The following is a 13,473-nucleotide window of genomic DNA, read 5'->3' as shown; positions in this document are numbered from 1 at the left end:
GGACTTGAAATAGAAATTAAGCCTCATTTTGAAAACTGAAGTTCTGTTTCTCCCACACTTCACGGTGTGGACTAAATGTCCTAACCACCTTCCAGCTACTCCTCAAAACGCTTCGCATGTTCAGCTCTGCTGCCTTGCACGTCTGTGCACGAAGGGAGGTTAACAAGGCTCTTCGGGAAAACAGATGAAGAGGGCGTGGGGCAGAGATATGAGACTCCTGCACCTTCTGCGTCTTCTTTTAGGCAGCCTGCCAGTCCCTGTCTTCTCCCATTCACGCTGTCCTTGCTCCCTCACCTCCTGCAGAAAAGCCTCCCAGCATTGACACAGTGGAGGTGATAGTCTTCATACCTGCATCAGCTCCTGCTCTCATCATACTTGTCATGCAAATCATTGCGTCTACTTGGGGGAAGTTCAATATTACGCTGTGTTGTCTGGGTAGCTGTTGTCTTTGTGACTCAGGCCAGAGTTTTGCAACCTGGGCACTGTTGGCATTTGGACAGGATAATTATTTCTTGTGGGGCTGTTTGGGGCACTGTAGGATGTTAACAGCCTCTCTGAACCTCTGCCTACTAGATGGCAGTTGCACCATCCCTCTTGAGTTGTGATAGCCAAAAATGACTCTAGACATTGTCCAATGTCCTTTGGAGATGGGGGACACCTCCAGTTAGGAACCACTGCTTAAATCATTGCACACACTATCCCCCAGCATAGGCTTTTTGCTGTGAAATTGATGTCAACAAGGACGGACCCCAAATACAATCAGAAAAGCCACAGGCTGGAAGTCAGAAGACTGGGTTCAAGTCCTAATTCTGTTACATCCTATGTGAACTTAAGCAAGTCATATAGCCTCTCTGAGCCCCCTTTCCCATATGTGTATTGAGGCTAATAGGTGAGAAGAGAAATTTTAGCTTGTTGGTTCGCTGCCGTATCCCCAATACCTGGAATAGTACATGGCGCCTAGTAAATGTTCAATAAAAATGTGGTGACTGACTGACTGCCTTCCCTCCCAGGACTTCTGCAGGGTTCAGATGAAAAAGTCTGCAAATTTCAATGACTGAGGGACTACAGAAAAGACTGCATCTTGTCCAAACTCAGAACATAGCTGCCACTGGCTGACTTTTCAAATTAATTTTATAAAAACATATGGATTTATTGTACTCAAGTGCTGGAAACAACCCAAATGCCCTTCATTAGATGAATGGTCAAACCACAGTACATCCACACCATGGAATACTATACAGCAGTAAGAAGGAACAAATTATCCATGTAGACAACAACTTAGATGGATTTCAAGGGAATCATGTTGAGTCAAAAAGGCCAGTCTCAAAAGGTTACATATGATATGATTCCATTTACATAATGTTCTTGAAATCACCAAATTATAGAGATGAGACATTGCCAGGGATTGGGTATGAGGAGGGGGGATGGGAGCGGCTATCATGGGGCAGCATGAGAGCTTGTGGGGATAGGAGGTGCTGGTTATGTGAATCTACACAAGTGATAAAACTGCATAGTACTACACATGTACACAGACATGCACACAAATAAATACATGAGAAGCATGAAATCTGAATAAGTTCCGTGGACTGTACCAATGTCAATTTCCTGCTGTTATACTGTACAATAGTTATGCAAGACATTACCGGTGCGAAGGGCCGCATAACAACACACAAGACCTCCCTGTACACTTTTTTGTTGCAGTTTCCTGTGAATCTATTATTAGCTCAAAATAAAGATTTAACCCAAATAATACATACATAAAGAAATACATAGGGACATAAGGGAAAATAGAATTCTCAAAAGCACGGGCAGCACAGAAATAGTTAATTTCCCCCAAATCAGCAGAGGAGGTGCAAGACTCAGACCACAAACTCAAACTGGCAGGAAACATAAGTACTTTTCCATGACTCAACCGAATTTATCTTACAAGCTCCTATTCTGCCAGGTGTCAGAAATGTTCTCCTCCCCCTTTTGCTGGGGTTGCATATAATTTCTGAAGACTTCTGTCATGCCAGAGTCCCCCAGGCACACATCTGGTGCAGAGGCCATCCTTCCATATTCCCAGACTGGCTGCTGGCTGCTGGTCCCTGTGAGTCCATGTGGAGCCATCCCTCACCCCAACACCCATGCTGTGCTGAGCTGGGGAAAAACCTGGCAAAACAAGCCACTACCTGGCATCCTCTGATTCATAGCAGTCCATAGGTATGTTTTATTTGGCCCACATAATATTTTAAACAATTAGTTGCCAATATTTGAAATGGGAATTTTCACATAAGAATCTAGATATCTGTAGCAGATTGCTCTGGGAAAATGTCCCAATGGGGCAGCAATCCACTAAACCCCATTGTGTAGTGGCATCCCCTTTAGACCAGGCATGCATGCCCCCTTGGTGTTTTGCCACAGTCCCCACCATTTTCTATTATCCTCAGGCCTGGATTCCCTCATTTATGAAATCTGTCTGGTCCACAGAGACACTTGAGTTGGCACTCAATCTTTCCTACTGTGTCACTTTTGGGTCCCCAGGGGCCATTTTTATCCTGCTCCGTGCCAGGGTGCAGGGAAACATTGTGGTGCTGTCTCAGTCCCATCTGCCTGGATATATTACATGGCCATGCAGCCTAGGGTCTTGCTACCCCCTGGCTCCACACGGGAAAGGGACACAATGGGACACAGCCCAGGGACCTCGTTCTCCATTTCCCTCACTTCCTTTCAGGCCTTCCCTCCTCCTCCTGACCTAGCACACTTTATTTTGTCCTAAGGGGCAGGAAGCCTCACTAGTCTAACATCTGTGTTGTCATCCTTACTTCGAATAAATCCATTCTATTGTCTATACACACCAGTCCTCTCTATTTGCCCTAATTTCCTAGGCTTTCAAAATTCAAAAGCCAGGACTGTTCTGTTCTCTGTTTTCGCTGTGTCATCCCTTCCTGGAGGCATATGATAACAGCTGCCTGAATATGGGGAGTGGAGCTCTTGAAGCAATAAGAAAAACTGAGAACAAAAAACATCAGTTAATTTTAAATGTCACCCCTCATCATCTTTATACATGCCAGGTGCTATGCTAAGCTGTTTACATGCATTATCTCATTTCAAGCTCAAATTGGAAACAAGGCCAAGAGAGAGGGAGTTTTTGCCCAAAGTCAACAGCTAGTGAGGATAGAGCTGGGACTTGAACACACAGCCTAGCCTCTTAGTTACCCGGTCCCCCTAAGAGCCTCGCTTTATTTCAGCACCACCCTTTTTGCTTCCGGCACTCCAGGTGCTTTCTGCGTAGGCCAGGGGCCAGTCACAATCTTTACCTGAGTGAAAATAAAAGGCCATTGGTCAAACTTTTCCTAAGGCCCTCCCACTCCCCAGCTGATTGGCAGCGTGGATGTGACGGACAGGGTTCTGACGCTTGACCTCCGCAGGCCACTTTAACAGCAGCGTGAGATCCAGACGGCCACGACAGAAGGACCCCCCTGGAGAAGAGCAGGAATAAAAATGGAAGGACGAAACCAGACGTGGCGTCTGTCGGCAAGTCCAGTTACAGGAAAAGGTGAATATTGGCTGTGTCTTCATTTGTAAATCAGCAGCCCGCCCTGCAAGCTGGGCAAAACCATTTCTCCGAAAATCCGGTTATAATGCACAACCTAGAGAGTTGCCCTGGGTTTTCTGCCCAGCTCTCTGCAGTTTCCCCCTTTGTAACCTTGGCTGCTTCAAGTCCAAGAGCCCTGCTAGCAACCGAACGGTTGTTAGTCACTGGGGCCCCGGGAGAACTGTTCTCTCTAAGCACTTGGGCACGAAGGCATTCCTTCCTCACCCTTGGTAAGCAGGAGCACCCGATAAGCCATCTGTCCTGCCAGGCCTCTGCCCACGCAGGGGCTCGGCCCTGGGGCTCTCTTCAGCCAGGAGGCTGGACGTCAGCACAGTCCTGGAAGAAGACAGACCCACCCCATGCCTTGAGCTGCCTCAGGGGTAGCCCCCGGCCCACACAGCTTCTAGACCTGGTCTGGACGACACCACTGAGCTAAATGGCTCTATGTTTGGCCAGAAAGGGGAAAGGTTTTTTTGTTTTCTAGTTCAATCTAATTCAAAGTTTAAAAATTTGAATTAATCGAGCTTGTGATATTTTTCCTGTGAAAAACGTACCCATTTCTTCCACCTTCTATTGCCTTTTAGCTAATACCAGGTACCATTCATAGTGCCAGCACTCATATTTACAGTTGGGGATACAGGAGGTAGGTAGTCTACCTTGGTGCTTAAGCGCACGGCCCTACAGCTGAGCGGCCCTGCTGAGCGGCCCTGCTGCACTCTGGCTCTGCCCGTACTGACTGCAGCTCCTTGGGTGAGTCATTTAAACTGGAGCCTCAGCTTCCTCATCTGTAAAATGGGCTTAGTAATAGTCTTGACCATGTGGATGTCAATGAAATGCAGCAAGGAACGCCCGGCTCATGACAAGTTGCTCTGTAAAAGGAGACTATTAATATTAATTATTATTATTCTTGGAGAAAAACTCCCAATGTAAATGGAACACTCTGGGCCAGGAAGTGGGTAGGGTGAAGGGGCCACTGCTCTTGAGTCAGGCGTCACTGGTCACACACTTATGATTTGAGTGCCAAGGACATAGTGCTGGCAGCTGAATTTGACTCTGCAGTGTTTTGACTGGCACCAGAGACCCAACTGTGGGTGTTGAGAGAGCTGTAAAGGGCAGGAGGAGATGCCAGCCTGGGATTTCCTCTTCATCTCACTGGGGATCATGGAACCACTGGTGGGGGGCAAAGCCTGGCAAAATGGGGCCCACTCACTGACCTTGACTTTCAGGAAGGGGGTGGGAGGCGGGGAGGCTTCAGAGGGGGATAGATAGCAGCCTGGAGCCAGAAGCAGCTGTGTCCACATTCCCTAGACATCTGGGGCCCTGCCTGCTCAGAAGGGGGAACCCTAACCCTAAGGCCAGATGTGCGAGCTCTGAGTTAGTGACCTCACAGGCTGCCAGGGAGGTGGGAACTGCCTCTCAGTCCCATGGAAATCCCCTGTCCTGGAACTCTCCTCTGGTTCCAGACCTTTTTTATTTATTTCCATTTCTTCTTTTTTATTGAGGCATAATTTCTATTCAGTGAGGGACAAAGGTGGACAACTTGATGAGATTTTATCTTTGCACAGACCCATGTAGCCACTACCCAGATCAAAATCTAGAGCATTTCCAGGACCCAGGAAGCCTGCCTCATACCATTTCCCAGTCAAGACTCCCCACAGTGAGCCCAGTTCTAAACTTCAGCCCTATGAATTCCTTTTGCCTATTTTTGAATTTCAAATAAACAGCAACATACAGCATGTACCCTTTCACATCTTACTTCTTTCATTCAATGTCGTGTTGGGGAGACCCATGTGGAGCTGTTTATATATCTGGACTTGCTCCTCTGTGATATTCTGCTGTATGAATGCACCATGATTTATGTTTTCATTCTCGTGTTAATGGACTTCAGGTTTTTTCTAGTTTGGAACTATTATGAATAAAGCATCTAAGAACATTGTGCATCTGGCTTTTGGGGCACAGAAGCTCTCGCTTCCATCAGGTGCACATCCTGGAGTGGTTCCAGACCTTTTAGACGTTCTATTTGAAAATCCTCCAAGATAGGGGGCAGGGGAACTAGTGTGTATCTCTCCCCTCCACTCCCCTGAGTTGCTGCCTCAGGGTTGTAGGCGTGAGAATCTAAGAAGCGGAATGGGGACAGGGCACCGCACCCCAGCAGCCACATTCAGAAGATGTGAAACGATGTTGGCTACTTGCTGACAGCACTTCCCCTTTCAAACAAGTTATTTGACCTTCTGCTGGCAATGTGTGTGCTTGAGAGATTTTCTGAATCCTGGAAGAAAGTTCCCCTCCTTCTCCTCATGGTGCCTGTTGAAGTCCTGGACATCTGGTAGACCTCAGAGATGATCAAATCTACTCGTCAGTTTACAGGTAGGAGAACTGATGCCCAGAGCAGTGACTTGCCTGGAGCCTCCCAGCTGGTAATTGGCAGCGCTGGGAACTCAGAGTCCTGGCCTCTAGTGGCCCTCTCCTTACACAGGAAGGGAAGGAGTGTATTCATTTATCTTCCCCAGTGCTATTGGGCTAAATTGGAACAGTCGTTGCAACAGTGTAGTCTTCTAGGAATCATCTTTCTATTGGACATGCGATTCTACATTTACTCTGTTCAACATTCAATAAATAAACTGTATTGTTCACCTACTATGTGCCCGGTCCTGTTCCCGTCTCTGGGTTACAGCTGGCATCAAGCAGATTAGCATGCCTACCCTCCTATAACCTGCATTCTCTCAGGGAAGAAGGCCAATAAACCCTTAAGTAAAGTGGAATAAGTTGGATAAAGGTAAGTTCTATAGAATAGAACAAAACAGGAGGGAGGATGGGAAGTGTTGGAGGCTTTGGAGATGGGGGGGCCTGGATTTTTGAAGAGTGATCAGAGAAAGTGACAGAGAAGCCCTGAAGGAGCTGAAGAAGTGTTGTGGAGAGGGGTGGGGGCGATGGGATGGGGAGAGGGTTCTGCGCAGAAGATCTGTAAGCCCCATGGCCCTGAACCAAGAGCCTGCCTGGGGTGTCTGGGGGACAATGAGAAGGAAGATTTGGCTGGATAGGGGAGGGGAGGGTATCTGCAAGGCCACACCGGTTACCGCAGGGACTTTGGCCTGGACTCAGATATGCGGAGACCAGAGACCTGACCCAGTCTTTCTAAGAGGAGCCAGCTGCTGCATGGAGAATGAACAGGGACAAGGACAGAATCAGTGAGGCCGTTTAAGAGGCCGTGACAATAACCCAGTGACAGAGGACGGGGCTCGGCCAGGAGGAGACAGTAGAGGGAGACATGCCCTGGTGGTGTTCTGAAGGCAGGACTTCCTAGCATGAAGGGCCACCTTACATGCAAAGCAGATGTGCTCAGCAAAGTGGGCCATTGAGTTTCAGGTGCAAGGTCTTTCTCCTTCTAGAACCCTCCTTGAGGCTCCCTTCCCCAAATCAGCCAGAGAAAGTCCTCCTCCAACACAGGACTGAGCCCATCAATTGAGTAAATGTGTGAGCATGTTAGCATGTGTGTGTGTGTGTCCAGGGCAAGGGAGGTCACTTTGGTTCACCTGTCCCTTTATCTGCTCCTCCGCTTTCTCTTTTCTCCAGGAGGCATTTTGATAAAGCTTTAACTGTTCATCAGACCTGCGAACACCTGCACGATCCCACCCGGTGGTCCTTGACTCTGCTCCAGCCCCACTTGACCTTCCAAGCCTTTCCACCTCCAGGCCTTTGTACTTACTGTTGATCCTGCTCCTTGAGTGGTTCTCTTCCTCACTGTTCAGATGCCCCCTCACATGTCACCTCCCTACTGCAAATCAGTCACCCCAGGTTTTCTCTGCTTTCTGCTTAACACCACAAATTGTGATGATTTATTTATTTGTTTACTTATTGGTGGTCCCTTGCCTTACTCTGTAAGGCATTTCAAGAGCAGGGAGTGAGTTGCTCTCATTTACTGTCTGTTCCTTAAGTACCAGGCTTAGTATCTAGAGGGACAGAGTGGTAGGGAAGTGTGGCAGAGTCTCTTGAGATGGCTGGGGGACCCCTACTTCCTACTCTTAATGCCTTGGGGCATTCCCCTCCCACACTGCTTAGGGTGGGCCCTGTGTGACCAACGGAGTGTGAGGCGACAGCATGTGCCTTCCATGGCACGTATGTGTATACAACTGACCCTTGAACACACGGGGTTGAACTGTACAGGTCCACTTTTATGCAGATTATTTTCAATAAGTATATTGGAAAACTTTTTGGAGATTTGCAACAATTTGAAAAAAACATTTTCTTTTCTCTAGCTTACTTTACTGTAGGACTAGAGTGGACAATACATATGACATACAAAATATGTATTTATGTTATCAGTAAAGCTTCCTGTAAGGCTTCTGGTCAACATAGGCTATTAGTTGTTATGTTTTGGGGGAGTCAAAAGTTACGTGGCAGATTTTCAACTGCATGGGGGTTAGGTCAGCACCCCTAACTCCCACATTGTTCAAGGGTCAACTGTATGTTTTATCTCTCTCTATATAATATGTATGAAAGCTTTTAAGGGATGTTTTCTCTCTTCTTTCCTCCATCTCCTCTTTATTGTTTATCTGAAATTCTAATTTAATTGGGCATTAAATTTTCCTTTTTTTTGCCAGTCAACCCTGAGCATGCTACATCTTTTCAGAGCCTTAGTGTGGTCACTTCTGTGTGACAGTTGGTCTTAGTGTCAACTTGGCCAGCTCCATCCCCCACAGTTATTCTACCTAATGCTAATTTAGGTGCTGCTGCAAAAGCATTTTATAGATATAATCAAAGTCTGTAATGATTGACTTTAAGTAGAGTATCCTAGATGATCTGGGTGGGGCGAATCTAATCACTTGAAAGGCCTTACTGCACAGCTGAGGCTTCCCGGAAGCAGAATCTCTACCTGTGGAGTCTGTGGACAGCTGCTTCATCCCCTGCCTTCCTGATGGCCTGCCCTGCAGATTTTGGACTTGCCTCGTCAGGCCCCCACCGTTCCTTGCAACAAATCTCGTGATTTATGTCTCCTACTGATTGTTTCTCTGGCTGGATCCTGCTGCTTCTACACGTGACGGGTTTGGCCACTTGTATAGTTGGGTTATCTTAGTTTTCGGCTCTACAATCATACAGTTCGACTGGAACCAAGTCCCAGAGGAAGAACAAGGGGTTTCAGTTCAGATAGGCCAGATCCCCATAGAATGTTGTATCTTTAAATGTTTGAGGGTTTTTTTCTGGCTACCTAACCCTTCTGATGTCCTTTTGGGGGAATTTCCTCAGTTCCTCTGGAGACAGTCTGATAAAGAGGAAGGAAATCAGGAGCTCTGGAAGTCACATGACTGACAGGCACATGACCCAGGCTCAGTCAATCATATGCTCCCTCCCCGGATCTGAATTCTGAGCAGGTCCATTCATTCAGTGAGGACCTAAGAGGCACTTCCAATAAATTCCTTTTACAAAAAACAAGTTGAGCTCGTTTCTGCTATTGATTTCCTTCTTTACTGTTGTCCTTTCCACTAAAATGTAAGCCCCAGGACATCAGGGACTATCCCACTCAGTGCAATATCCCTGGAGCCTGGAACAGTGCCTGGCCCCTAACAGGTGCTCAATTAAATGCTTGTTGAATGAATAAATAATCATTAGGACTGAAGGGGAGGCTGACTCCAGAATAGGGGCCAACAATTCATTCTCCATGAAGCAGGCAGATTTTGGGGTTTCCTCTCCTGTAAAATGGGGATAACGGTAATACTTCTCTCCTGAGGTTGTTGTGAAGATTAAGTGAGTTAATATCATTCCAGTACTTATAATAAGGCCTGGCATATAAGAGGCACCATAAAATTAGTGCTTATGGGGAAAACAGGTAATCAGCCATTGTTTTGAGCAGGGGCATCAGCTACCATCTTTCTTTAGGGCTCATCAAGTACTGTGCTAAGATCTTTATACACATGATCTTGTTATTTTTCCCACGTTAGGTTTTCCAGCTAGAAAATGGATTACCTCGGGAGGAGTGGGAAGGATGCACTTGGGTACTGTTTGTACTGTGCCCACTCTCTTGGAGGTGTCCATCTCCAGCTTTGCTGGGCATTGCCTGGCCGGAGCAGGTGCTGTTTCCCCTCCCACTGGAGTATGTCAGCCCTCTGGTGGGGGGCAGCCCGAGATGTGTGGGTTGTGGGTTGCTCTTGGAGCCCAGTGTCCAGAAGTTCCAGCAGTTTCTGGTTCCAATCCATATGCAGGCCAAATAGGGTGACCACCCACCCTGATTGGTGGGGACTAAGTTTTGAAAGTTCCCCATCCTGGGAGCTCCCTCAGTGCTAGGCAAATTAGGACAGTTGGTCACCCTAATTCAATGACCTAGAGGTGTCCTGACATGTGAGCAGAGCACAGCGATGAAGAATAAGTATAGCCAGGAAGCTGGTGGACACTTGGGAAACTTGTAACCAGGTAGGAATGCCTTAGTCACCAGGAGGAGCAGACACCCTTTTCCCATTCTGGTAGCCAGTATGGGTACCGTGCAGAGTGAGCTTGGGTGTTAATGTAATAGGATGTCTTTGTCATTTGCAAGTCAAAGAAAACCAATCTCAAATCGACTTAAGTGGAAAAGGGAATGTAAAGCAGGACTTCAAGCTTCAGGTATGGCTGGATCCAGGGCTTCAAATGGTGTCACCTAAGGTCTCTCTCCATCTCTTGGCTTTACTTCTTTCTGTGCTGCTGTCTTTTCAGGCAGCCTCTCTCTCATCCTGGTGGCTCTGGCTGCCCTAGGATGACATCTTCCCAGATACAAGGGTAGAAAGGAGTATGATTCTCTGAGTCAACAATTTCAGTATAAGACTTAGAATGGGGTCTTTTTGGCTCTGATTTGGTCACATGCTCATCGCTGAACCAACCACAGACAGGCAGGTAGGGAAGCGAACACTGCTACTCTGATTGGCTTAGCTTAGCTCCACCCAAACCAGAGGGTCCTGGCACTTGGGATACAGGGACAGGAGAGCTGAACTTGCATCTATGACCAAACACAATGATAGTTGCAATAATTATAATAACATAACAATAATAACAGTAGCTAGTGTTTACATAGAACTTGCTTTGGTCTCAGCAGCAAGAAGGAGTGAGGATGTCTGGGAAGAAGGCTAGATACACCTGTCAAGGTGTCTTGGGAAGGTTGGATGGGTAGGAGTTCAGATTAAAAAAATCTGTGTTCAGTCTCAGCCGTGTGTTAGATCACCTTTTGAAGAGTAATTATGGGTCCCGCCTTAGACCAATTGAATAGGAATCTCTGGGGGTAGGACCCTAACACTAGGGTTTAAAGAAACTCTCCAGGTGTTTCTACCATGCCTGGCCTCTAGGACTAAGAACCACTTAGCTAGTTCAGCGTGTCTAGGCTGGTGCATCTGTAGTTTTAATAGCCATCCAGGTGTTTCCTACTCTCATTAAAGCTTGAGGGTTCTGCTTTCCTTCATAGCTTGGCATCTTGGGATCCACAGATAAGGCTTCTCTTGGCAGAGGTGATTAGCATGGGTATGCCTACTGGCCTACTGAGCCTGGCAGGATGAATATCTCAGGACCCTTTCACCACCCTGCTGTGGGAACTTAATCCAAGGTCCCTTTTCTGAGTCTATGACTCTTTAAATTGCCCTCACCTCTTTAGAAGGACCCTGGTTTAACCACTTGAGTCTCATTTTCCTGTGAAATTAGTAGTATCTTTCTTCCCTGGAAGGTCTTAAATTAGACCTTGCCCCTTGCATTGACTTGAGAATTATTTCTCCCCTCCCAGGTGGAGATCTACGGCCCTGGAGCTTCTTTAACAGGATGGCTGCCTGGGGGAGAAAAAGTTTTTCTGTCCTTATTTACTCAATGGCATTACCAGTGACTGTTGTGCCCTGAACGTTCCTGATTTTCTGTTCAAGAAAGCTTTATGGAGCTGGCCAGTTCACACCTAAAGAGCCAGTTACATTCCAAAGGTTCCCTGATAGGTGTGTGACTGGGAATCAAAATAATCTTCTTAGGGCAACAGTGTTATTAAAACCAAGGTGGTTTTCCCAGCTAGCTCACAAATATCTGTTCAAGTCATATGAGTAATTACAGAACGTACTGGAAAAACATGAATAACTTTTCACTTATAAAACTTATGATTATAGATAGGAGCAAATAAAAACTGATCCCAGAGTTCATAGAATTTCTGTCGTTAGAAAAATATTCATGTCTCCCTCTTAATCCATATATTTTGGACAGCCAGTATGTTTTTCCTTTTATTTCCCATTTCCTGTATTCCAAGTCTGTATTATTTCTTGAACCAGAATAATATTAGTACAGCAAATGGGTGGTGTGTGACAAGCACAGGTGGCAGGTGGCAGGGAGTGGAGGTGGTCCTGATAATCACAATCCCAAATGGTTGACATGCATAATAGAGCCGGCAATCCATGGCCTGACTGTGCATCCTCAGCCGAGCCCAAGGTGGCAATCAGACCCAGGTCATTTCTGTCCACTCTGCTGTGCTACATAGCCCAGCAGCCCCACATGCTGTGTGGTATAAACAACATCAAGGTTACCACTTCTTAAGAAGAGCCACGGGGCCATTGGGGATCAACCTCTGAAGGGTAGACGCCTCTGTGCAAAGGCCCAGGGCTGGAGGGGGGGCCTGGGGCTGCCTTACCCCCACCACTGCCTCCCTGGGGAATGCAGTCCAGCTGAGACACCAAGTTCAGGGGCTGTTGAATGGAGTGCCCTAATCATACCATCACCATCTTTTCTAGAATTCCCATTGTCAAGGCTGCAAGGGCTGCATTGTCCAGACTCTTTCATTTCTGAGTAAGAAGCTGAGATCGGTGTAGGGTGTGGCTTCTGTGCACAGGATCACACGGCAAATCAGAGGCAGTGCTGGACCCGAACTCATGTCCTCTGACTGCTGGTACAGAGCCCTTTCTGCTCTGCTCTGACACCCCTCTCCTTGTTCCTACAGTTTTCTCTAGCTGGGGTTCAGGAGGGCAGCTGTTTTGTTACCCCATGCACACAAGTGAGGCACACTGGAGAGCCCCAGGAGGCCAGGACACCCCTCTTTTGTGTGCCTCGGGTGCTTTGTAAGAGCTCCTGTAACTCATTAGGGAGTTAATTTGTTTACATGCCTTCTTTTAGTAGAATGCAAGCCCAAGTTGGAGAGGGACCATGCCTCCTTCATTTCCTTATCGCTGGAGGCCAGCTTAGGCACCCACCTGAAGAAGACATTTGATGGTGTTTGATGAATGAAAATGTGAACTTCATAGCGTGGTTTACTTTCATTCCAGATAGAATCCCCATGCTGTTTCTCCCCTCCCCCCCCCCCCGCCCACCTGTCCCTCCCAGCTAGAAGCACTTCCCGTTCTGCGATCCGGTGCACCGGTTTATGAGCTCAGCTACGACTATTATATGACAGCGAGTGGTGTTTGGAGGACTTTGCCCCTGGTGATACTCTTTTCCTGGATTCTCATCCTCGATAACCCGGTGGGAGAGAGGAACGACCATTCTCATGCCCCTTTTCCAGATGAGGTGACTGAGACTGGGTCACCATCTGGGCCAAGGTCATGTCAGTAGGAAGCGGTGGGACCAACCGTGAAGGCAGGTCTCTGGGCCGTGAACCCCTTTCCCCTTGGCTGGGTTCCTGGGTGTGGCTGGCTGGCAGGGGAGGCAGGCCTGACGTAAGTGGCCTGTTAGAATACCTGTCGAGGATGAGTGTGGATCACCTGTTCCTAGGCTGTAATCTAGGAGTGACATCCGTCGCTGTTGCTGGATTCTATTCCTTGAAGCAAGTCACACTCAGGGGGAGGGGATTTCGCCAGCACAGGAACACCAGGAGGCGGGGCCATTGGGAGTCATTTAGGCGCGGCCCGCCGTAGGGGGCACACCACTCTGAGATCAGGGGCATTAGAAAGAACATGACTCTGGAGTGTGGCCAGACCAAG

At 47.5% G+C, this 13,473-nt stretch overlaps 1 long non-coding RNA gene across 3 annotated transcripts in view; it reads left to right on the top strand.

Moving 5' to 3' along the window:
- The window catches only part of LOC108401263 (uncharacterized), a 39,037-nt gene that overhangs the window by 7,135 nt on the left and 18,429 nt on the right, over window positions 1-13,473 (top strand). For 2 of the 3 annotated variants that reach the window (XR_012130004.1, XR_001854110.3), the window contains exon 3: window positions 3,411-3,538. This is a non-coding gene — a long non-coding RNA (uncharacterized lncRNA). Of the gene's footprint in view, window positions 1-3,410; window positions 5,945-7,150; window positions 7,577-13,473 lie in introns of those variants that run through there. The other variant, XR_012130003.1, reaches the window with a different exon arrangement.

This window comes from Manis javanica, chromosome 4, assembly GCF_040802235.1.
Source record: "Manis javanica isolate MJ-LG chromosome 4, MJ_LKY, whole genome shotgun sequence".
In the NCBI taxonomy this organism is placed as follows: domain Eukaryota; kingdom Metazoa; phylum Chordata; class Mammalia; order Pholidota; family Manidae; genus Manis; species Manis javanica.
Note: the sequence above shows the minus strand (reverse complement) of the source record. Positions and strands in the feature narration are given on the sequence as shown.